The sequence below is a fragment of the Cetorhinus maximus genome, chromosome 6 (genome assembly GCF_964194155.1).
Source record: "Cetorhinus maximus chromosome 6, sCetMax3.hap1.1, whole genome shotgun sequence".
Classification (NCBI taxonomy): Eukaryota; Metazoa; Chordata; class Chondrichthyes; order Lamniformes; family Cetorhinidae; genus Cetorhinus; species Cetorhinus maximus.
In genome coordinates this window covers 81,542,563-81,561,743 of record NC_135884.1, presented here as the reverse complement: position 1 = coordinate 81,561,743, position 19,181 = coordinate 81,542,563, and positions in this window count along the sequence as shown.

Below are 19,181 nucleotides of genomic sequence, written 5' to 3'. Positions count from 1 at the left end.
TAGTAGGGTTACATTTGCTGCCCTCCAATCTGTAGGAACTGCTTCAGAGTCTATAGAATTTTGGAAGATGACCACCAATGCATCCAATATTTCCAGGGTCACTTCCTTTTGCACTCTGAGATGTAGATTATCAGGCCCTGGGGATTTTTCAGCCTTTAACCCCATTAATTTCTCTAGCACCGTTTTTTTACTAATACTGATTTTCTTCAATTTCTCCCTCTCACTAGACCCTCGGTTCCTAACATTTCTGGGAAATTATTTTTTCCTCTTTTGTGAAGGCAGAACCAAAATACGTGTTCAATTTTTCTGCCATTTCTTTGTTCCCCATTATAATTTCCCCCGTTTCTGACTGTAAGGTACCTACATTTGTCTTTGCTAATCTTTTTCTCTTCACATATTTATAGAAGCTTTTACAGTCAGTTTTTATGTTCCCTGCAAGTTTACTCTCATACTCCAATATTTCCCTTTATGATCAATCTTTTTGTCCACTTTTGCTGAATTCTAAACTGCTCCCAATTCTCAGGCTTGCTGCTTTTTCTGGCAATTTTATATGCCTCCTCTTTGGATCTAATACTATCCCTAGTTTCTTTTGTAATCCATGGTCTTACTTTTGCACCAGACAGGAATGAATAATTGTTGTAATTCATGCATACGTTCCTTAAATATTAGCCATTGCCTATCCACCGTCAACCCTTTTAGTAAGGTTCTCCAATCCATCATTGCCAACTCGCGCCTCATACCCTCATTGTTCCCTTCATTTAGATTCAGGACCCTAGTTTTGGATTCAACTTCTTCACTCTCCTCCTAATGAACAATTCTATCATTTTATGGCTGCTCTTCCCCAAGGGACCCCATACAACAAGATTGTTAATTAATCCATTCTCATTGTGCAATACTCAGTCTAGAATAGCCTGGTCCCTAGTTGGTTCCTCAACATATTGGTCTAAAAAATCATCACGTACACACTCCAGGAAATGTTACACACTATAATTCAGCCATTAATTGAATCACTATTCCTAATTCTACATGTTGTTCTCTACCCAGAATTCTGTGTGTTGCTCAGCTCTGTTAAGGAACCAGTAACCACCCAGTGACAGAAGCAATAACGATTAGGATTTCCACTTCAGTGTGCACTGGGGGCAGTGCCCACCCACTAGCCCCCTGCCCAATAATCCTGATGGAAAGCATTTCAAAGTCTGGGCTTCATTAGCAGCAGATCAAACAAACACATGCATTAGGAGGAGGAATAGGCCACTCGGCTCCTCAAGCTTGCTCCATCATTCAATAAGATCATGGATGATCTGATTGTAACCTCAACTCCACATTCCCACCTACCCCCAATAACTTTTCACCACCTTGCTTGTCAAGAATCTATCCAGCTCTGCCTTGAAATATTCAAAGGCTCTGTTTCCACCGCCTTTTGAGAAAGAGAGTTCCCAAAGACTCACTACCCTCTGAGAGAAAATATTTCTCCTTATCTCTGTCTTAAATGGGTGACCCCTTATTTTTTAAAATGTGACCCCTAGTTCTAGTTCGGTGGGCAGCGGGCAGAAAACAAGTGTTCAAATAAAGCCGTTAGCCAGCCTCCAGGCTAGAATCTGCACTCAGGTGGGGGAGGGTGGTGGGGAGGGAGGTGTTGAGGGTGAGGAACCCAGTACAACAGCACAACACGTTACTTTTTCTGAAGCAGTCCTCCTCCTCCTCCTTAATGAGAACATACCTGCTAGGTACCTGACTGACTGGGCTGCCAGCTGAAACTACTCTGTACTGTCCTAAAATGGCACTCAGGGTACTGTACACCATCCACCTCCAAAGAAGCCCAGCTGCAGTCCTGGGGGAGAACTGCAGGAATCACAGTGATAGCAGAAATGTGGTACTAAATCATTTCCTGATATATTCAGGTGTTGCCACTGCCCCAATTCTGCCTCACAATCTTACCCCTATGTCTAGATCATCTCATGCCCTTTACAGGTGCTGTGATACTCTTCGGGTAAATGTTCCATTTAAAACAAATGGGCAAGAATTACAGGCTGCTGATGTGCAACAGGAGAACATTCACATTCTTGCCAATTTCTTCATGCACCTTGCAGTTCTATGCAAATGGCACCAAGGTTCTGCACCTGATCTCCTGAGAGAAATTAGAGGCTGAAACTTGACTGACTTTTTCCCCCTCCCTGGCCTGGGTGCGTTGAGACCAATTGTCACATCTACTTCTGCTTTGGCTGCTGTCCGCTCATATACCTCAGACCAGATCAAACACAGTAGCTTTGAATCTGTGTTGCTCAGCTTTATACTGTTAGAGTGCTTTACCACGCCTCTTTATTCTAAATACCCAAGTAAAGGAATGTGTAAGAATCCCTGAAACAGTTATGGTTTTGTCACTATGATTAAGTTAAATTTATTCAACTTTGTTACCGAATCACAATATCTAGTCAGCTGTATTTTATTTGGGTTTTTGCACTCAGTAGCCTATAAAACAAGCTAAATGTGAGTGGTGTTTGGATGGTCCACTGGTGAACTGTTTTCTCTTTGTGAGTACAGGTGATTGAGCCCACCCTGGGTGAAGGAGGAGAGATCATAGCCAGCATTCCAGTGAAAATATCAGTTCGTGCCATTTTCACCACCTATAAGATGTTACCAGCTAGAGAGGTTAACTTTGGCATTGTGTTATTTGGCAACCGCAAAAACCGTACATTCATCCTCGAGAACAACTGTGAATTTGACTTCAGATACTCCATCTTTAAAATGTCCTCTGTGGCACCACGTCAGCCAAAGAAAGGGTATGGAACATCTCATCAAACGAGTGCTTATCTGAAAATAGATGTAACTGCTGTTGGGTGCATCTGGCAGCTGTTCTGTTTGCAATTTGTTCTGAGCCACACTGGGAGTTTCATGATATGAATAGCACAGCAGTTGAGACGTCACGGTTGGTTTTAGAGTTGCTACATTTTACAGAGAAGAAAACTAGCTGGGATTCCTGCGGATCACTCTCCCGTGATTCCTGTATCCCAAAATATGTAGGTGATGAACAAAGAAGCAACCTGTCTTAACGGTGAAACCTTCCTTCCCCTACCCCCCTCTGTTCGAATGACTCTCTCACTCTCACTGCTCCAGTTCACACATGAAGATTTGCCACATGGGACAAAGTAGCAACAGGAGGTCAAGGGAAGTGTGTTCAGCAAGAATGACTGCCACTAGGAGAGGAATGGGGGTAGATAATTGGGTTGAACATTTATCTTGTAGAAAGAAACTGGTTGTAATTGTATAGGAGGATAGAAGGCAAGCAGCGTTAATGCATTGGCATAGATTAGTAGAGACCTATGTTAAAATCCCAGCTGATATTAATACTGGACAAGTCAGATCCCAAGAAACTTTTTTTTATTCATTCTTGGGATGTCAGTGTCGCTGGCAAAGCCAGTATTTGTTGCCCATCCCTAACTCCCCTTGAGTGGCTTGCTAGGCCATTTCAGAGGGCAGTTAAGAGTCAGCGACATTGCTGTGGTCTGGAGTCACATGTAGGCCAGACCAGGTAAGGACAGCAGATTTCCTTTCCTAAAGGACCTTAATGAACCAGACGGGTTTTTATGACAATTGAAGATAGTTTCATGGTCATCCTTATATTCCAGATTTATTAATTGAATTCAAATTCCAACTGCTGCCATACTGAGATATGAACCTGTGTCCCCAGAGCATAGCCTGGGCCTCTGGATAGTCCATTGACACTACCACTGTATCATCTTCTCCCCTAACCTGGCTTGATAGATCCTAACCTTTTTTTTTAGAAACCGCAGAGAAAAGTTACTGAACAAATTCACAGGAGTCTGCTGATGAACTTTATACACAAAGAATAAAATACTTATTAAAGCAAGAAAAATGAACTATATTACACCAGACAAAAAGATTGGAAGGATCTCAATATAAGCACAAGAAGATGATTCAATTTCCCAATATTCCTTAACCCAGAAATATCTTCACAAACAAATAAACCAGTGAAGAGTTACCACTAGCTTGACACAAAGGCTTTCTGCATAGGACAGGCACACGTGAAAACTCTTTTCTTCTGGTGAATTCTTGAACATTCACTTGATGCTTCTCTCCCCAAGACACCCAAAAATAACTGCACTTTAATTCCACTGTTTCAGTTGCAACACTACTAAGCTGACCATGTCAAGTTCTATAACTGACTATTCAGTTAACTACTGTCCCACTAGCCTTGTAATTTTTCTTCTCAGAGAGCTGAGAAACCTGTCTTCCCTCTCTGACACACACTGACTGACTGCCTCTCCACTCCTGTCTTCTGTCTTTCTTTCTCTGTCTCAGTGTCACTTGACTACTGTCGCTAGGCAACAGTAAGACGTTTCTATTTTGCTTTTGAATCTCTGAACTCTCAACCCCCTCGACCCATCTCTTGAATCTCAGGGGTTGTAAAACCTCATTCAAAATATACATATATAGAAATATATGTATCATAAAACTGAAACCACTCTACCTTTCTTAACACAAAAATACATATACATATATAAATTCAACTTATAGATTATACATTGTTGATCACACCTGCAACACCTTTAGAATGCTGTCCACCAGAATGCTGTCCACCAAGATGAGCTTTGTGTTTCTTTTCCTGAATCCTCTAAAACTGAAATTATTTAAATAGAAAGCAGGTAAGAGTAGAATCTGCCATTTACTTGCTCCTGTGTGTATCTGTTGCAAATCATAAAAATGTTGCTTAGTCAGATTAACAACATGAGTCAGAAAATATCTACTTCTTTATGATTTGAAAGCTCAGGTTGTGTTGCTGTAGAGGCCAATCTGATTACACATTATTAGGTTAAAAAAAAGAAAGAAACTATTTAGTTAAGAATTACTACATTTATTTAACCTTTTACAACCTCAGAAATCCCAAAATACTTTACAAATAATTAAGCACTTTTGGCTTGTAGTCGCTATTATAATGTTGGGAAACATGGCAGCCAATTTGTGCACAGCAAAATCACACCAGCAGCAATATAATAATAACCAAGTAATCTGTTTTAAGATGTTAGTTGAGCCAGGACATCAGGGAGAAACCTCCAGCTATTCTTTGAATAGTGCTTCGAGAGCTTATATATTCACCTGAGAGGGAAGATGGGGCCTCGATCTATCATCACAACAGAAAAACAGTACCTCTGACAGTGCAGCACTCCCTCAGTACTGCACCAGAGTGTTAACCTAAATTTTGCACTTAAGTTTCTGGAGGAAGATTTGAAGCTGCAACCTCTAACTCTAAGGTGAGATGCTACCCACTGACCCAATACTTGTTCAGGTGGTTAGGTTTTTCTCTTGCCCTCCATCCCTGTAGTGGCACTGCTAGTGAGATTTCCCCTTCTTGACAAAACATGATGCTGTTTCATTTAGCCCATTTTGAAAGCACTTCTTGTCAACTGAGTTGAACTGAGAAACTAAGCTGAAGGGTTCAGCACTGTGGTCCAAGCACCAACCAGCCTGCAAGGATTGAGAGAGATGAGCTGATGCCGAGCGTGGGGTTTAAAAACCTGTAGAAATAAAGGAGAAAGCGTAGACTGGAGAAGGGGAGAAGTTTCACAGTTCTGAGGCCCTACTTTGCCAACCTCTCAACCACCACCCTCTGTAAACTTCAGATCATCCAAAGATCAGCTACCTGTATCCTAATTCACACCAAGTCCTGCCATTGGCGGTTGTGCTTTCTGCTATGTAGATATCAAGCTCTTAAACTCTCTATCAAAAGCTCTCTATCTCCGTCTCCTTTAAGGCACTCCTTAAAACCTGCCTCTTTGATCAAGCATTTTTTCAGCTGTTCTAATGTCTCTCCATATGACTTGGTGCCACATTTTGTATGATAATGCTCCGTGAAGCACCTTGGAACATTTTACTACATTGAAGTTGCTAAATAAATGCAAGTTGTGTCCTGAGTAATAATGAGCTGGAGTAAAAGACATGAATCTTAGATTTGGCACAGGGAATCTAGAGGGAAGAGGAAGTGCATGCATGACAAAATATTTGGTGTTTAGGCTGAATAAGAGATCAAAGGTTGAAATAGTGCTGATTGAAGCATCATCAGTAAAATAAAAATAGGCTGGTGATGAGAAAAGGGCTTCCTCTACAGGAAAAGTAGTACTACTGGCTAACCTGACATGAAAATCTGAGGCGCTGATCAAATGGTGGTGGAGGGTGGAGGCATTTAGTTTAAAGAGCCAATTAATAATCGTGATTAAACTAAGGTGCACAACAGATATAAAAACAAAAAACTGCGGATGCTGGAAATCCAAAACAAAAACAGAATTACCTGGAAAAACTCAGCAGGTCTGGCAGCATCGGCGGAGAAGAAAAGAGTTGACGTTTCGAGTCCTCATGACCCTTCAACAGAACTGAGTAATATTAGGAGAGGGGTGAAATATAAGCTGATTTAGGGTGGGGGGGAGGGGAGAGAAGTTGGTTGGGGGGGGGGGGTGGGGGTGGTTGTAGGGACAAGCAAGCAGTGATAGGAGCAGATAATCAAAAGATGTCACAAAGGAACAAAGAGGTGTTAAAGGTGGTGATATTATCTAAACGAATGTGCTAATTAAGAATGGATGGCAGGACACTCAAGGTACAGCTCTAGTAGAAAAGTGCTAATTAAGTGCGTTCCTTAGCACTTGAGACCTGTAATCCTGGGTGGGTTCGAAACAAGAGGGATGGAATTTCAGTTGAAATCCACGTGGGGTGAGTCGGAGACGGAGACAGTCACTGAGAAAGGAGATATGGCTGTGAAAGCGGGTATCAAGAGAAGGTAAGAATCCAGAGGGAGGAGATAAGGAACGCACTTAATTAGCACTTTTCTCAGACAATATCACCACCTTCAACACCTCCTTGATCCTTTTGTCTGTGACATCTTTTGATTATCTGCTCCTATCACTGCTTTCTTATCTCCACAATCACCACACCCTCAACTTCTCTCCCCCCACCCCCCTACCTTAGACCAGCTTATATTTCACTTTTCTCCTAACTATACTCAGTTCTGCCGAAGGGTCATGAAGACCCGAAACGTTAACTGATTTCTTCTCCACCGATGCTGCCAGACCTGCTGAGTTTTTCCAGGTAATTCTGTTTTTGACCTGCAAGTCAGATCCTGACTTGGAAATATATCAGCTTTCCTTCATCAGAATCCTGGAAATCCCTCCCTAAGAGCACTGCAGATGGACCTACAGCACACAGACTGCAGCGGTTCATATAGGCACTTCACCACCACCTTCACAAGGGTAATAAATGCTGGCCTTGTCAGTGACACCCACATCCAATGAACAATACAGAATATGTAGTCAAAATGTTGACGTTATTTTCCTCTTTCAAATGGTAACTGCTCAGCTGTTCATTTCTACAGTCTTTGAATGTTTAACATCCATGGTTTGTCATAAGAACATAAGAAATAGGAACAGGAGTAGACCATTCAGCCCCTCGAGCCTGCCCCGCCATTCAATAAGATCATGACTGATTTTCTTGTGTTTCGATTTCCACATTCCCATCTAACCCTGATAACCTTTGATTCCCTTGCCTAACAAGAATCTATCTACCTCTGCCTTACTAATATTCAATGATTCTGCCTCCACCACCTTCTGAGGCAGAAGCTTCCAAAGTCGTACATCCATCTGAGAGAAAAAAATTCTCATCTCTGCCCTAAAAGGGCGACCCCTAATTTTAAAACAGTGCCCCCTAGTTCTGGACTCACCCACAAGAGGAAACATCCTTTCGACGTCACCTTGTCAAGGCCGTTCTGGATATTGTATCCTTCAGTCAAATCACCCCTCACTCTTCTAAACTCCAGTGGAAACTAGTCCAGTCTGTCCAACCTTTCCTCATAAGCTCTGAAGAAGGGTCATACGGAGTCAAAACGTTAACTCTATTTCTCTCTCCACAGATGCTGCTGGACCAGCTGAGTTTTTCCAGCATTTTCTGGTTTTGTATCAATTTAGTAAACGTCCTTTGAACCGCCTCCAATGCATTTACATCCTTCCTTAAATAGGGAGAGCAAAACTGCACACTGTATTTGAAGTGCGGTCTCACCAATGCCCTGTGTAACTGAAACATAACATCCTTACTTTTATAAAAGCAAAATACTGCGGATGCTGGAAATCTGAAACAAAAACAAAAATTGCTGGAAAAACTCAGCAGGTCTGACAGCATCTGGGGAGAGAAAGACAGAGTTAACGTTTCGAGTCCGTATGACTCTTCATCAGAACTAAAGCAAAATAGAAATGTGGTGAAATATAAGCTGTTTAAGGGGGGTTGGACAGGTAGAGCTGGATAGAGGGCCAGTGATAGGTGGAGGCAAAGGAGAGATTGCCAAAGACGTCATAAACAAAAGGTCAAAGGGGTGTTGACGGTGGTGATATTAGCTAAAGTATCCTTACTTTTATATTCAATCCCTCTTGTAATAAAGGATAGCATTCTATTAGCCTTCTTAATTACTTGCTTTACCTGCATACTAACTTTTTGTGACTCGTACTAGATCCCTCTGCACCTCAGAATTATGCAGCCATTCTCCATTTAAGTAATGCTCTGCTTTTTTGTTCTTCCTGCCAGTGAACAACTTCACATTTTCCCACATTAAACTCAATTTGCCAGATCTTTGCCCGCTCACTCAACCTATCTATATCTATCTGCAACCTCCATACCTCCTCTTCACAACATACTTTCCTACCTACCTTTGTGTCATCTGCAAATTTAGCTGCCATGTCTTCACTCCCCTCATCTAAGTAATTGATATAACTCATAAAAAATTGAGGCCCCAGTACAGACCCTTGTGGGACTCCACTCGTCACATCCTGCCAATCAGAAAAACACCCATTTATGCATACTCTCTGCTTCCTGCTGGCCAGCCAATCTTCTATCCATGCTAATACATTACCCCTCTACACCATGTGCTTTTATTTTCCATAATAATCTTTGATATGGCACCTTATCAAATGCCTTCTGGAAATCCAAGTACAGTACGTCTACAGGCTCCCCTTTATCCACTGTGAATGTTACTCCCTTCAAAAAACTCCAGTAAATTGGTCAAACATGATTTTCCTTTCACAAAACCATGCTGACTCTTCCCGATTGCCTTGAGCTCTTCTCGGCGTCCAGCTATAACCTCCTTAATGATCGATTCTAATAACTTCCCAATTATACTTGTCGATGATATAGGATAATAGGAACTCAAGGAGCCAATTTAATTCCTGGAGCCTATTTTGCCATTCAGCTAGATTGTGGCTAATCTGTACCTCAACTCCTATCTACTCGACTTTGTTTCAAATCCTGTAACTCTAACCTAATAAAAAACTAAACGTTGCAGTCTTGAAAATTTCAATCAGCTCAGCATCCACAGCTTTTTGGAGGAGTGAATTCAGCTATCACTATCTGATTCATGTCAGGTATTACAAAAGATAGCCGTTCAGATATCAGCATCATTGTCAAAGTGAGGTCAGCTATCACTGTAGGTGTGAGGTCAGTTTTCACTATAGGAGTGAAGTCAGCTATCACTAGGAGTGAGGTCAGCTATCACTGTAGGAGTGAGGTCAGCTATCACTAGGAGTGAGGTCAGCTATCGCTGAAGGAGTGAGGTCAGCTATCACTTTAGGAATGAGGTCAGCTATCACTGTAGGAGTGAGGTCAGCTATCACTGTAGGAGTGAGGTCAGCTATCACTGTAGGAGTGAGATCAGCTCTCACTGTAGGAGTGAGATCAGCTCTCACTGTAGGAGTGAGGTCAGCTATCACTGTAGGAGTGAGGTCAGCTTTCATTGTAGGAGTGAGATCAGCTATCACTGTAGGAGTGAGGTCAGCTATCACCGTAGGAGTGAGGTCAGCTATCACTAGCAGTGAGGTCAGCTATCACTGTAGGAGTGAGGTCAGCTATCACTGAAGGAGTGAGGTCAGCTATCACTTTAGGAATGAGGTCAGCTATCACTGTAGGAGTGAGGTCAGCTATCACTGTAGGAGTGAGATCAGCTCTCACTGTAGGAGTGAGATCAGCTCTCACTGTAGGAGTGAGGTCAGCTATCACTGTAGGAGTGAGGTCAGCTTTCATTGTAGGAGTGAGATCAGCTATCACTGTAGGAGTGAGGTCAGCTATCACTGTAGGAGTGAGATCAGTTGTCACTGTAGGAGTGAGGTCAGCTATCACTGTAGGAGTGAGATCAGCTATCACTGTAGGAGTGTGGTCAGCTATCACTGTAGGAGTGAGATCAGCTATCACTGTAGATGTGATTTCTGACCATCACAATTGTCCCATTAGTAGTTTTTCTATTTGCGTTATGATGTACATCTGCAATTATCAATTTCAACCAGTTTATTATTCTTTACTTTCAAAATGAAAAGGACCACTTCAAGATAGCAAAAAGGGGGTGGGATAATGTCCTTTTGCACTCAAGATCTAAAGCTGCTGTGACCTCTGTTTTCTGGAAAGTGAGGACAGGGAGTTTTCTTCTGTGCTCTCATTTGCAGCAAAATCATAAATATGTTGATGAAGAATGAGTGTATGACTTATGTAATGGTGCAGTGAAGTTCTTCCCTCTGTGTGCCTCAGCCTCACCTTCAGAAGACACCCTCATTACTGCACCAACATGGCACTTTCTACGGATCCCACCTGTGAAGCCATTCAATGGCCTCTGCATGAGGCTGTCAATTGAATATGAAATAATTTCAAATTATGAGCATCTTAGAACTATTGACTCATTCCAACTAGGAGGCTGTTCCAAACTCATTGACAGAAGCACAAAAAATAGGAAGAGAAATAGACCACATGGCCCATCGAGCCTGCTCTGCCATTTTAGTGAACCTTCACTGTACCACCTCCAATGCAAGTATATATTTTCTTAAATGTGGAGACCAAAACTGCACTCCAGATGTGGTCTCATCAAAACCCTGTACATCTGTAGCAGGACTTCTTTATCCTTTATTCCTGTATTCCAAATTGAAATTTGAAGCCCCATAGCAGCCAGTGCAGAAATGTTTATCCCATTACATTATGCTGCATTCAGAGGGCAAGGACAAGTGATCTAATGCACTGGTCATTTTATTCCCGATACTGACACTTCAAATTAAGTAGAATGTACAGCACTGAAAAAGACCAATTAGCAAAACTGGTCTGCACTGTTGCTTATGATCCACATCAGCCTTCCCCCATCCACTACATAAATGCCTCAGTAACCAGTGGGCACAGATGTGAGGTATTTGGCAAAAGAACCAGAGGCGACATGAGAAAACTTTTTTGTGCAGTGTGTTATGATCTGGAAAGAGGAGTGGAGGCAGATGCCTGAAAGAGGAGTGGAGGTAGATGAAATAATAACTTTCAAAAGGGAATTGGATAAAATACTTGAAGAGGAAATGTTTGCAGAGCCAAAGAGAAAGAGCAGGAGAGAGGGATTAATTGGATAGCAATTTCAAAGAGTCAATACAGGCACAATGGACCAAATAGCCTCCTTCTGTGCTATATCATTCTATGATTCTTTATTGTCTTGTATTTTCAGGAGTATTTTGTATGTTACTAACTTACTTTTTCAGAAACGGTATCTGTTTTCTTTTTTGGGTTATATAGTGCTGGTGGCCTGAAGCTTAAGGCCCAGGATAAATCTAATGGAGTTCCGAAACAGAAAGAACAAATACCCCAGGTGAGTTTGGCCTCTGGCAATTAAGATCTGGTTACAAGGGTGGCTGTGAGACCATACATGCACTCCAAGGTCTCCCACTTCCTCAATCCTTCTCAATATCCTCCCATTTGTTGTGTATTCCCTTGCTTTGTTTGCCCTCCCCAAATGCATTACCTCACAGTTTTCAGGATTGAATTCCATTTACCACTTCTCTGCCCATTCAACCAAACCATTGATAACTTTCTGGAAACAATAGCTATCCTTTTCACCATCAACTACACAGCCAATTTTTGTGCCATCTGCAAATTTCCCAATCATGCTCCCCACATTTAAGTCCAAATTATTAATATATGCAACAAACATCAAAGGCCCCAACAATGAGCCCTTTGGAACACCACTGGAAACTGCTTTCTATTCACAAAAATATCCATCGACCATTACACTTTGTTTCTATCGTTAAACCAATCTTGGATCCATCTCACCACCTTCCCCTGTATCCCATGGGATCTCACTTTTCTGACCAGTCTGCCATGTGGGACCTTATTAAATGCCTTTCTAAAATCCATGTAGGCAACATCCACTGCACTACCCTGATCAATCCCCCTTGTTACTTCCTCAAAAAATTTGATTAAGTTAGTAAGACATGATCTTCCCCTAACAAAACGACGCTGACTATCCTTGATCAATCCGTGCCTAAGGGGAGAATTTTCTCCCCGTCAGGCAGGCTGGTCGGGAGCGGATGCGGGCAGGCGCAGAGACAATCATCACCTGCAATCGGATGCGCGTCACTATTTTACGTGGGCGAGCCAATTAAGGCCTGCTCAGCGTGACACGCACCTGGAAACGCTTAGCACTGCCTGTGCGGGCTGGGGGGGGAGGAGGGAGAGTTGGGGCTTGCACTCTTTCGGGTGGAAATCTCCCTGAGGCATGGAGCTGCCTCGGAGATTAATTTAATTATAAAACATTAGAAAAAAAAATTAAATTACTCAAACATGTCCCCTATGTGGCATATTTATGAATTTTCATAAGACATTTTATTAAATTAATAAACGTTTCATGAAACCTCATCCCGTCCATGGATGAGGTTTCATGAAAAATGCGAAGGCCGCCTGGGCCCTTCGCCTGCCCAACAACCTTAAGGTTGGATGGGCAGCCCTGACAATCACCTTAATTATTTAATTAATGGCCTTAACAGGAGTTTGACAGTTCAGCGGGTGTGCAGCCGACTCCGGTGCATGCCCGCTGAACTGAAGATCAGAATGACGCGCGGTGCCGTCGGGACACACGCCCCACGTCACCGCGCATCATTTTACACGTTGGCGAGCGAGGCCCGCCCCCACACGCCGAATGGAAGATTCTGGCCTAAGTGACAGTTTATCTTGCCTCTCAGAATTGTTTCCAATAATTTGCCCACCACCGAAGTCAGACTGACCGGCCTATAATTTTCTGGTATATCCTTTGCACCCTTCTTAAATATTGGTCAATGTTTGCAGACATTCAGTCCCCTGGTACCTCATCTGTATCTAGTGACGATTAGAAAATGATCTACAGAGCATCTGCTATTTACTCCCTGGCTTCCTTTAACAACCTGGGATACAATCCATCCAGTCCTGGTTATTTAGCCACCTTCAAGGATGCCATCCCCTCCAGTACTCCCTCTCTCATTATGCTTACTGCATCTGAATTCACACTCCTCCTCCTTAACTAGAATGTCTGCATCATCCTCTCTTCGGTGTACTCATTGAAAACCCAACAGCACCTCCCAAGCCTAGAACTTCTATCACCTAGAAGAACAAGGGCAGCAGGCACATGTGAACAGTACCACCATCAAATGATGCCTCCATATCATACATTATCTTGTCTTGGAAATATATTGCTGTTCCCTCATTGTCACTGGATCAAAATCCTGGAGTACCTTCACCAAGCAGCCTGCACCAGTTTAAGAAGGTTGCTCACCACCACCACCTGAAGCAATTTTAGGGATGGTGAATAAATGCTGGGCTGGCCAGCAACACCAATATCCTGAAAATTAAATTTTAAAACATTGTGCTGAGTCAATTACATGCTCTAGTTCTCAGTAACTTACAGTTTCTTTTTTTACCTTTCACACAGGCCCGTTTGACAGTTGGAATGTTTACAGTTTTCCCTGGATATGGAGTTGTGTTACCTGGTGCTCAGCAGGCCATTACAGTGGACTGTACTGCAGATCAGATAGGGAAACACGAAGAGCTCCTGTGCATCGACATAACTGACCGGGACCCATACGATCATCCAATTGGTATTCCATATGGACTTATCATCGAATGCTGTGCACCAAGTAGGTTCAGAGAGAACAAAACTCAGCTTGGAATTTACAACAACAACTGGCATTTCCAATTTATTCATGGGACGGGAGTGTCACTGGGGGCCAGCATTTGTTGATCATCCCTAATTGCCCTTGAGAAGGTGGCGGTGAGCCATCTCCTTGAATCACTGCAGTCCATCTGGTGTAGGTACCCCCACAGTGATGTTGGGAGTTCCAGGATTTTGATCCAGTGACAATGAAGAAACAGTGATATTTTTCTGAGTCTTGGAGGGGAACTTGCAGGTGGTGGTGTTCCCATGCACCTGCAATCCTTGTTCTCCTAGGCATTAGAGGTCACAGTTTTGGGAGATGCTGTTGAAGGATCTTGGCAGATTTCTGTAGTGCCAGTGTTAGAGGGAGTGAATATTTAAGGTGGTAGATGGGATGCTGATCAAGCGCGTTGCTTTGCCCTGGATAGTTTCTTGAATGTTCTTGGGGTTGCACTCATCCAGGCAATGAGAGTATTCCAATGACTCCTGCATTGTAGACGGTGAAAAGCTTTCGGGGAGCCAAGAGGTGAGTTACTCACCACAAAATTCCCAACCTTAGACCTGCTCTTATAGCCGGAATATTTATGTATCTGGTCCAGTTAATTTTCAGTCAATGGTTACACCCAGGATGTTAATGGTGGGGATTCAGCAATGGTAATGTCATTGAATGACCTTCCCTTCATCATGAGATCAGAAGTGGGGATGTTCGCTGATGATTGCACAGTGTTCAATACTATTCAAAGCTCCTCAGATGTTGAAGCTGTCCATATCCATTTTCAGCAAGGCCTGGACAATATCCAGGCTTGGGCTGATAAGTGGCAAGTAACATTCGCACCACACAAGTGCCAGGCAATGGCCATCTCCAACAAGAAAGAATCTAATCACCTCTCCATGACATTCAACAGCACTACCATCGCTGGATCCCCCATTATCAATATCCTGAGGGTTACCATTGACAAGAAACTGAACTGGACTAGCTATATAAGTATTGTGGGAACAAGAATAGCTCAGAGGCTGGGAATTCTGTTGTAAGTAACTCACCCCTTGACTCCCCTAGGCTTGTCACCATCTACGAAGTACAAGTCAGGGGTTTGGTGGAAAACTTTCTATTGACCTGGATGTTTGCAGGTCCAACAACATTCAAGAAGCTCGACACCACCCAGGGCAAAGCAGCGGGTTTGATTGGCATCCCACCCATCACCTTGGGCATTCATTCCCTCCACCACCAACGCACAGTGGCCGCATTGTGTACCATCTAGAAGATTCACTACAGCAACTTGATAAGGCTCCTTTAATAGCACCTTCCAAACCAATGAACTCTATCACCTAGAAGGACAAGGGCAGCAGGCTCATGGGAACAGCACCACTCGCAGTTTCCCCTCCAAGCCATAGACCATCTTGACTTGGAACTATTTCACCATGCCTTCTCTGACATTGGGTCAAAAATGCTGCAATTCTCTTCCTAATAGCACTGTGGGTGTACCTATACCACATGGACTTCAATGATTGAAGAAGGTGGCTCAGCATCATCTTCTCAAGGGCAGTTAGGGGGTGGGCAACAAATGCTGGCCTTGCCAATGACACGCACATCAAATAAAAAGGAATAAAAAAGGGGCAATCACTGTCACTTCTGGAACTCAGCAGTTATGGCCATATTTGGACCTGGGATTGTACTGAAATGCCTTGGCAATACCATTGTCAGGTAGATGCCAGTGTTGTAGCTATACTGGAACAGCTTGGCCAAGGGCACATATAGATGTGAATCACAAGCCTTCAGCACCACAGATGCTATGTTTTCAGGGCATGTAGCCTTTGCAGTATCCAGTGCACACAGTTGTTTCTTGACATCATGTTGAATGAATCAAATGGGCTTTTCTTAATTTCTAATGTCTGTCTTCTTTGATGATGGGGACCTCAGGAGGAGGCCAAGATGCATAAGCCCCTTGGCACTCCTGGCTGAGATGTTCGCAAACTCTTCAGCCATGTATTTTGTATTTACAAGTCAGCATTATTTTAGTAAAACATCTTGGAGCGCACCACATGAGCATAAATCAGATAAAATTTGACAATCAAATCTCCCTTTAACCTTCTCTGCTCTAAGGAGAACAACCCCAGCTTCTCCAGTCTCTCCACTTAACTGAACTTCCTCACCCCTGGTATTATTCAAGTAAATTTCTTCTGCAACCTCTCTAAGTCCTTGACATTTTCCTAACTTGTGCTGCCCAGAATTAAACACAATACTCCAGTTGAGGCTTAACTAGTCATGAAGAGCTAGCATAAATTGTTTGTTTTTGTACATAATCCCTCTTTAATAAAACCAAGGATCTCACATGCTTATTTTATAGCTTTTTCTATTGTCGGGCTACCTTCAAATATTTGTATACTTACACCCCCAGGTCTCTGTTCCTGCATCCCCTTTAAAATTGTACCATTTAGTTTGTATTGCTTCTCTTCATTCTTCAATGAAACTTCAATGTCGCATCACACTTCTCTGCATTAAATTTCATCAATCATGTGTCAACCCATTTCACTAGTCTATGACCTTCTGAAGTCTGTTACCATCCTCCTCATTGTTTACAATATTTTCAAGTTTTGTATCATCAGCATCTCTGGCCCTCAGCCACTTTCATATCCACTCTGCCTCTGCCCCTTTAATTTCATGGGCTTTACTTTTGCTCACAAGACCATTACGTGGTGCTCAGTGAAATACCCTTTTGTCCATAGAACCATAGAAAAGTTACAGCACAGAAGGAAGCCATTCGGCCCATCTTGTCCATGCCAGCCCGAGGACACCCAGGTGCCCTTTCTAATCCCACCTTCCTGCACCCGGCCCATAGCCCTGCAGCTTACAGCACTTCAGGTGCAGATCCAGGTACTTTTTAAAAGAGTTTAGAGTTTCTGCCTCTACCACCAACTTGGGCAGCAAATCCCAGACACCCACTACCCTCTGCATAAAAAAGTTCTTCCTCATGTCCCCCTTACACCTTCTGCCACTTATCTTGAATCTATGTCCCCTGGTTCTACAATTTTCCTTCAAGGGAAACAATTTTATCCTATCCACTCTATCTATTCCCCTCATAATTTTATACACCTCAATCAAGTCATCTCTCAGCCTTCTTTGTTCTAAGGAAAATAACCCCAACCTATCCAATCTCTCCTCGTAGCTACACTTTTCTAACCCTGGCAACATTCTTGTAAACCTCCTCTGCACTTTCTCTAGAGCTAATACGTCCTTCCTGTAATGTGGTAACCAGAACTGCACACAATACTCCAGTTGTGGCCTCACCAGTGTTTTATACAATTCCAACATTATATCCTTACTTTTATATTCTATACCTCTGCTAATGAAGGAGAGCATTTCATATGCCTTCTTTACAACCTTGTTTACTTGAACAGCTGCCTTCAGGGACCTGTGCACTTGTACGCCAAGATCTCTCACTTCATCTACCCCTCTTAGTATATACCCATTTATTGTGTAATCCCTGTTTGACCTCCCCAAATGTATGACCTCACACTTCTCTATGTTAAAATCCATCTGCCACTTTACTGCCCACTCCACCAACCCATCTATATCGTTTTGGAGATTATGGCTATCCTCTACACTATCCACTACTTGGCCAATCTTTGTGTCATCTGCAAATTTCCCAATCATGTCACCTACGTTCACGTCCAAATCGTTAATATATAACACAAACAGCAAGGGACCCAACACCCAGCCCTGTGGAACACCACTTGAGACAACTTTCCATTCGCAAGGGCATCCATCGACTATTACCCTTTGTTTCCTGTTACAAAGCCAACCTTCTATCCAGTTTGCCACATTACCCTGAATCCCATGGGCTTTTACTTTCCTGACCAATTTGCCATGTGGGACCTTGTCAAATGCCTTGCTAAAATCTATGTACACAACATCCACTGCACGACCTTCATCAACCCTTCTTGTCACTTCCTCAAAGAATTCAGTCAAATTTGTGAGGCAAGACCTTCCTTAAACAAATTCATGCTGACCATCCCTGACCAGTCCATGCCTTTCCACATGACAGTTAATCCTATCTCAGAATTGATTCTACTAATTTGCTCACCACCGATGTAAGGCTAACTGGCCTATAATTGTTTGGCATTTCCTTTGATCCCTTTTTAAACAATGGAACTACATTTGCATTTCTCCAGTCCTCCGGTACCTCCCCTGTATTTAGTAAAGGTTGGAAGATCATCCTCAGTGCATCTGCTATCTCCTCCCTGACTTCCTTCAGCAGCCTCGGAAACAATCCATCTGGCCCTGGTGATTTATCAACTTTCAAGGATTTCAACCCTTCGAGTATTTCCTCTCTCTTTATGACTATCCCATCCAATATCTCACAGTGTTCCTCCTGGACTACTGCATCTACATCCTCCCTTCCCTTTGTAAACACGGAGACAAAACATTCGTTCAAAACCCTTCCCACAGCCTCTGCATCTACACACAAGTTTCCATCTAAACAACATAAACTGCACTACTCTCATCAATCCTCTCCGTTACTTTATTGAAAAACTCTATCAAGGTCATCACACACAATTTACTTTTAACAAATCCATGCTGACTTTCATTTATTAGCTCATACTTTTCCGAATGTCAGTTTATTTTCTCCTGGATTATTGCCTCAATGTGAGATTAGGCTGCCTGACCTGTAGTTTCTGAGTTTATCACTTTTTTTTAAAACAGGGGATAACATTTACAATTCTTTGGAACCACCCTCATATCCAAGCAGGATAAGAATACTGTGGCCAGAGCCTCCGGGCTTTCCACCCTTACCTCCTACGGTAACTGAGGATGCTTCCCATCCATTTCTACTTTGAGTAATGCTGACCTTGGAAGTGCCTCTTCTTTTATTTACTTTTATCCAATCTAATATCATTGCTGCCTGCTCCTTTACTGCTACAATAACTGTGGGTCTCTTTCTCTCTCGCTTTATCTCTCCTCTATCTGTTCCCAATCTGCCTGTTTGTCTTCTCTCCCTCTATCTCAATGTCTCTTTTTGTGTAACATTTTCATCCTGCATAAATGTTTCCTCGATTGTGGGATTGTGTATCTCTTCAGCATTATCAATACACTTGGAAATGAACACTGGCACAACCTTGGGTCTAATACACTCTCGGAGAAATTTTATAGATAGCTTACCTGTTCTTAACTTACCTGTGAATCGAATAATGTTGGTGATATCCCACATTTGGTCTTTGCTGT